We start from the raw sequence: 7,130 nt of genomic DNA on the forward strand, positions 1-7,130 counted from the left end.
TTTCTTTCTTTCTTTCTTTCTTTCTTTCTTTCTTTCTTTCTTTCTTTTTTGAAATAGAGTCTCACTCTGTCACCCAGGCTGGAGTGCAGTGGCGTGATCTTGAATCACCACAGCCTCCATCTCCAGGGCTCAAGCGATCCTCCCACCTCAGCCTCCCGAGTAGCTGGGACCGCAGGCACATGCCATTATGCCTGGCTACTTTTTGTATTTTTGGTAGAGATGGAGTTTTACCATGTTGGCGAGCTAGTCTTGAACTCCGGGGCTCAAGAGATCCACCTGCCTCTGCTTCCCAAAGTGCTGGGATTATGGGTGTGAGCCACCATGCCTGGCCTTAGTTGGGGTTTTAAGTGGCAAAACTTTCTTCTTTCAAAGTCCAGTGCTCCAGTGATTTTCCCCTTTCCTCCCTGTCTGGCAGGAATGGCAGTGGAGAAGTCAAGGTGCTACAGAAGAGTGAGTTGAGGGTGCCTGTATCTTAGATCACATGCCATAACCAGGAAATATTTTTAGAAATCCAGAAAAAAAAAAAAATCTCCTGGGCGAATGGTGTCGATTTTGTGCTGTTTGGGGAAAGTGGCTCATCAGAGTAAATGCCTCTTTCTCTGATGCCTTAAGTATCCTCCCTGCCTCATATGAGCAGGTTATTAAGGTAATGTTACCCTTTATTGTTGAAAAGCAGTGTAAATAGACACCCAGACTACAGAGATTACCTGCTTTCAAACTGCAGAAATGAGACACTTTCTCTTACAATTTCCCTTTCCACCAAATAGCATACCCTATTTACTTGGGGGAAATAGTCGCCTTCTTATAATGACCACACCCATTTGCTCAGATGGAAGAAGCTGGCAAAGTAAGTGCTGTTATTATCTGGGCAAATCTTTGAGAGTTTTCTTCCTCATCCTGTGTTGTTCCACTGTGAGCTTACTGCCCTCCCTTCATTCAGTCACATACAGAAGGTACTGCCCTTTCTGCTCCCCACAAGGGTCAAGGAACTCCCAGTCCTAGGATGGAGGGTGTCTCTTGACTGATGGGGATGGTGGTAGGGGTGAGAATCATTTCAGGACCATCTGATACTGAGAGAGGAGACCCAGCCTGTTGCCCTTGGAGAGCTCTCAGCTGATGAAGAAGGCACAGCCCTGACATGAGGAAATTTACACACACACATGCACACATACACACATACATATATACATTTACACATGTACCTATGTGCACATATATACACATGCATTTCCACCAAATATTATATATTAATATATTTTTTCTTGGAATATATAGAGAAAAGTAGCATTTGATGAATAACACTGAGACTAAGAGAGCATAATTAGTATTCATTGACCCAAACTATGGAGTTAGTGCTGGGGAAAAGAGATTTTAAAGGGAGCAGGTGTCCGGCTCCATGTAGAGCGAGTCAGTGTGACCGAGGTGTACTCTGAGTGCTTAATATTAGCCTAGGAAAGAATAGCAGAGACTCCGCCTGCTGCTTCCCAATAGGGATTTCTTTATAACCAAAGCAAAATAGCTTTACCCAGCCCACTGTAACAGGATAAACAAGTTTGATGTAACTTCCAAATCTATTTTCTATTGTAAGTTCGTTTATTGAATAAAATAGCAATTCAACATGTTTGCAAATCATGGTGCTGTTAGATGCCAACACTGGCAGAGATTCATGTGTTTACTGTACAGCTCGCCCAGTTAGGCTCTGCTACTCAGCAGAGCAGCAATGTGGAATTCCAAACAGCTGCAAGTAGTAAGTGGAAAGCGATTTTTGCTAATCATCCAGGAGGTTATGTGGCATGGTGGAAACTGGTTCCAGACAGCAACTTGCGTGTAGAGTCAGGACTTGGAAGCGGCTTCTGGATATTTGCTTTTTGGACTGATACAAAGTAAGAGCGAAGTGGTGACGCGATCTTGCACACTTGCATTTAGTATTCTCTAAATGTGAACCTGAATTTGTTTTACATTAGAAAACCCGTTTTCAACAGTTTTTGGGCCTGGTTCCCAGCATCTGAGGAAAATGCACAAAAGCAAAGATGTGGTCCACTTATGGGGGAATATGGGAAAGCTACCTCCTCACGCTTCTCCAAAGGATTTAAAAATTCTTCTGAGGATGTGTGTGGTTTTTTAAAATCTATTTTGAATGTAGAATTAACTTATATCCATTCAGCCAGAGAAAAGTTAATCTTGGTTTCTCAGTAAAAGCACATTTCAAGATATCGACGTGGAAACAGGGGCTTTGGTGGTGGTCCACCAAGAAGTATACCTAATCTGTGAGTATCCCTGCTCAAGTTGGCCACTCTAAAACTCAAGACTTCCTAGGCCTACCATCACCTTTTGCCATATAATCATCCCCAGCCCTGTTCCTCCTTGTCCTGGCTAGAGCTTAGAATGGGCTTTGGAAGCCCAGGCTAGAGGCTGCATTTCTCTCTCATCAAGAATGGGAAGTGAAGACCCTCTGCTGCTGCTTTTTGTCTGCGGCTGGAGCACGAAGAACATGGCCTCGAAGCTGGCTTCCAGATACACAAGTAGCCAGGATCTCTGCTAGGTCCCTTCTGTCCTGGTGTTTGGCATCCGAGGTAGCCCTAGCCTGTGTTCCAGCCACCTAGCTGGTTGCTGCCAGCTCAGTTTCCCAGGGCTTGGGCCTAATCCTGGTCTCACGCCTCACATGGAGCTGGCTGGTTCCTGTTAGCATGTCAGTCTACCCCTAATGGCAAGCATCATTGCTGCCAAGAACTCATGAAACTGGATTCCCATTTGGCCCCTTCTGATCAGACTCTTCTGGACCACTTTGCCTGCTTGGAAACAGGCGGCAGTTATGCCACGTCCCTTGGACTTGTCTGTGGCTGCTCAGGGAAGGGCTGCGTCTGGTCCGTATGTTCTGATTCATGATATCCCCTCCCAGCAGCCTGTAGTGCAACTGGCTTCAATCTGGAATTCTAGGTAATGCTAACCCCTCTTTTGGAATAGCTCCTTATAGCTATGATCTGTGCTGAACAAAATAATCTTATCAAGTGCAGAGGCTTTCAGAGAATGTTATCTACCTTTCAAAGTAAAGTTCTCAAGAACATTCTAGAAGATCACGTTTTGTTTTTTCTCCACAGCTTAGCTCAAGGCATAGGGGATTTGATAGATTTATGACAAGGACTTTTTCAAATGCATTGATCTGGCTAGCTTTGGTCCTCAGAAGAATGTTCTGCCCTGGAGCAGTCCCATCTTATCAGACACAGCTACACAAATGGGTTAGTTCTTGCAAATGGTCCACCAACTGACCATAGAGAAAAATAATTAGCCAAGTCTTTAGTTATGCCTCAGAGTGTACTTTTTTTTTTTTTTTTTTTTTTTTTAAGATAGGTTCTCACTCCTGTCGCCCAGGCTGGAGTGCAGTGGCACAATCTGGGCTCGCTGCAGCCTCGACCTTCCGGGATCAGGTGATTCTCCCACCTCAGCCTCCACAGGTGTGGGCCATCATGCCCAGCTAACTTTTTGTAATCCTTTTAGTAGAGATGGGGTTTCGCTCTGTTCCCCAGGCTGGTCTCAACTCCTGGACTCAGGCAATCCACCCACCTCCAACCCAAAAAGTGCTGGAATTATAGGCATGAGCTACCGTGTCCGGCCTCAGAGTATACTTTTACTGAAGCTATTTTCGGTGGGCACTGTTGGGGTCGCACTGGTGTGAAGCAAGGGTGAGCCATGTGCCAGCCTTGATAGCTGTGCGCTGCCGCAGGGACTGTTGCAGCCTCAGGATGGTCTATGCCGTGGGGAGGGCCTGTAGGACCGGAGTCTTTCTGACCTGGAATGAATGTAGAGCATAGGTGGACCTATTTCCTGCTGCCAGATTTAAGAAGTTTGCCACAGAAAATGAGGCCTGGGTCTTTGTCAGGAAATCTGCAAGCCCAGAAGGTTCAGAAGGGCAGAAAAATAAACATGTACAAGAATCACAAACGAAAGACAGCAAGGGACTCCGTGAGCCATTGAATGGCAATGGAGATGAAAGCGCAGAGTCGTGTGCAAAGCCTGTGAAGCAAATCACAGAGCCGGCACCTCGAATGAGCAGGGACATTTTCTTACATCGAAGGCTTTGTCATCGAGTACAGTGATGGCTGCTGCTCCAGTAATGGGTGGAGGAGAGCACTAGTGGGGACTGATATTTACTGGGGGCCAGGCCATCCTTTAAATGTAGGCATGAGACTTCCTGGGTGACAGACAAACCAAAGAGCAGAAAATCATGCGGCCTGCAACACCATTGAACAAGCAGAGGCTGAAAACATCAATAAATTGGTTCCGTACACAGATAGTATGTTTACTATAAATGGTATAACTAACTGGGTTCAAGGTAGGAAGAAGAACAGGTGGAAGACAAGTACAGGGAAAGAGGTGATGAACAAAGAGGACTTTGTGGCACTGGAGAAGCTCACTCAAGGCATGGGCATTCAGTGGATACTTGTTCCTGGTCATCCAGGGTTTATCGGCAATGAAAAAGCTGATAGATTAGCAAGAGGAGCTAAACATTCTGAAGACTAAGCAAAGTGACTTTATTACTTGGGAAAAGTTGAGTCAGTGGCTGTTTTGCTACTTTTACTTACTGGTACAGAAAAGAGACTACAGGCTGGACCATTGCAGTGGATGAGCAGATGTGGCTTTCACACTGAATCATGTTGGCGCGGTGGCATTCTGTGATACATTTTGATAAAAAGTGGTTAAATATATAATAAATTGAACATCTCTGAGATTTAAGAATTATGTGAGATTTCAGCATTATGTTTACTAGATTTGATACTGTTCTTGCTTATTTTATTGCAATCTGTTTTAAAATGCCACAGGTTTGATTTTTCTTTCTTTTTTTTTTTTTTTTTAGACAGAGTCTTGCTCTGTTGCCCAGGCTGGAGTGCAGTGGCACAATCACAGCTCACTGCAACCTCCACCTCGAGGATTCAAGTGATTCTCCTACCTCAGCCTCTCGAGTAGCTGGGACTACAGGTGTGTGCCACCACGCCTGACTAATTTTTGTATTTTTAGTAGAGATGGGGTTTCACCATGTTGGCCAGACTGTCTCAAACTCCTGATCTCAAGTGATGCACCCACCTCAGCCTCCCAAAGTGCTAGGATTATAGGTATGAGCCACTGTGCCCAGCCCACAGCTTTGATTTTGATAACAAATCAAAAAAACATTGGTTAAAAGATGCAGGTCAGAAGTCTAGAAATATTCTGAAAACATCCATTTACCTTCCAGTTCACAGACTTGAGCCTCTTACTTTTACAGGTGACTTGTGCCTGTGGGCACATTAGAGACAGATGCAGCCCGGGGCCTGGGCGGGCTGCTCAGCGGAGAGGATGTGAGCTGGTCTTAGCCTCACATGCTTGCCTGCTGGGCACTGACATAACAGGCCAAGTCTACACACAGGCGACCCTGGCTGCTAGGCCACTCTCTAGGAACAGACAACTTGTAAAGACCAAGATGTATAAATCAATCTTTCCAAAATTTCTTTAGCTCTTTTATTGAAAACTGTGCACACTTAAAAAAAAAGTTTGACATGATCATTGATTTAGTTTTAAATCTTTTTATCATAAAATGAAAACATACAGGAAGACAGACAGACAGAGACACACACACACACATACGCTGTTTTTATTGAGACTTCTGCCTAGAAGAAAATCCTTATTGATCTGTATGTTCTGAAGGCTAGTGGCATTCAAAACTGTTAGCAGCATTCAGACAATTTTTATTTATTAATGGAACATTAATTTTTAAAAACCTCCCTTATTATTATTTTTTCTTTTTTCTTTTCTTTTTTTTTTTTTTTTTTGAGACGGAGTCTCACTCTGTTGCCCAGGCTGGAGTGCAGTGGCATAATTTTGGCTCACTGAAACCTCTGCCTCCCAGGTTCAAGCGATTCTCCTGTCTCAGCCTCCAGAGCAGCTGGGATTATAGACGTGCGCCACCACGCCCAGCTAATTTTTGTACTTTTAGTAGCAGGGTTTCACCATGTTGGTCAGGCAAACTCCTGGCCTCATGTGATCCATCCATCTCAGCCTCCCAAAGTGCTGGGATTACAGGCATGAGCCATGGTGCCCAGCCAAAACCTCCCTTTTTAAAAAACCAATAATAATCTGTTAATCTAAATGCATAGAGAAACACAACTTATGAGGTGGCCATTTTTTTCTTGCTGTGGAAAATTAGATTACAACTACTGAACAGGCTCACAAATCATAACTTGGAAATACAGTTAAAACAGAGGTACATGTGATCATTTACTACTATTTTGCTTATTTCCAATAGATAGAATCACTATAAATGTCCCACATTAAGATTTGTGTTTGTTCATTTCTGATGAGTCCAAAAGGAATAAAACAGTATTCCCAAACATTTAATATTTTAATTGTTTTGTTATTTTCAATGGGTTTTAGAAATAATCACTTACTCTGGTGTCATCCATTAGTAAAAACTTATTACTGCTTCAAATCATCTTTTGGCTAGATTGTATATAGAAATAAATATGTAATTCATTGAAAATCTACTTGGTACATGTTGCCAGGCTTAGTCAAGGGAGCCCTAAAGCAGAGGTGTTCGAGACCTCTCCATTAAGCTATGAAGACCTTTTTGTTAGTCACAAAACTTCTCTTACTGTAGGTAAAATAGGTGAAATGGTGGCTGATGTTGAGTCTGTGGTAGAAGGCCCAGACCCTGTTGTGAGCCACTCCTCCAGTCTCAAGGGTCTCCTTAGAATACCTAGACTACTATGGAGAACAGTTTGAAAACATGGCCTATTAGATGAGGTATAATTTCTTTTTTTTTTTTTTTTTTGAGACGGAGTCTTGCTGTGTCTCCTGGGCTGGAGTGCAGTGGCCGGATCTCAGCTCACTGCAAGCTCCGCCTCCCGGGTTCACGCCATTCTCCTGCCTCAGCCTCCGGAGTAGCTGGGACTACAGGTGCCCACCACCTCGCCCGGCTAGTTTTTTGTTTTTTTTTTAGTAGAGACGGGGTTTCACCGTGTTAGCCAGGATGGTCTCGATCTCCTGACCTCATGATCCGCCCGTCTCGGCCTCCCAAAGTGCTGGGATTACAGGCTTGAGCCACCGCGCCCGGCCGAGGTATAATTTCAACCTTAGTGTTTCTTGGGTACCAAAGGGGGTCA

General features: G+C 44.2%; 1 pseudogene; it reads left to right on the forward strand.

The window, feature by feature from the left end:
* The first annotated feature begins 629 nt into the window (after positions 1 to 629).
* Positions 630 to 4,518, forward strand: LOC111531082 (annotated as a pseudogene).
* The last annotated feature ends 2,612 nt before the right edge of the window (positions 4,519 to 7,130 follow it).

Source organism: Piliocolobus tephrosceles, chromosome 1 (assembly GCF_002776525.5).
Source record: "Piliocolobus tephrosceles isolate RC106 chromosome 1, ASM277652v3, whole genome shotgun sequence".
Taxonomy (NCBI): Eukaryota; Metazoa; Chordata; class Mammalia; order Primates; family Cercopithecidae; genus Piliocolobus; species Piliocolobus tephrosceles.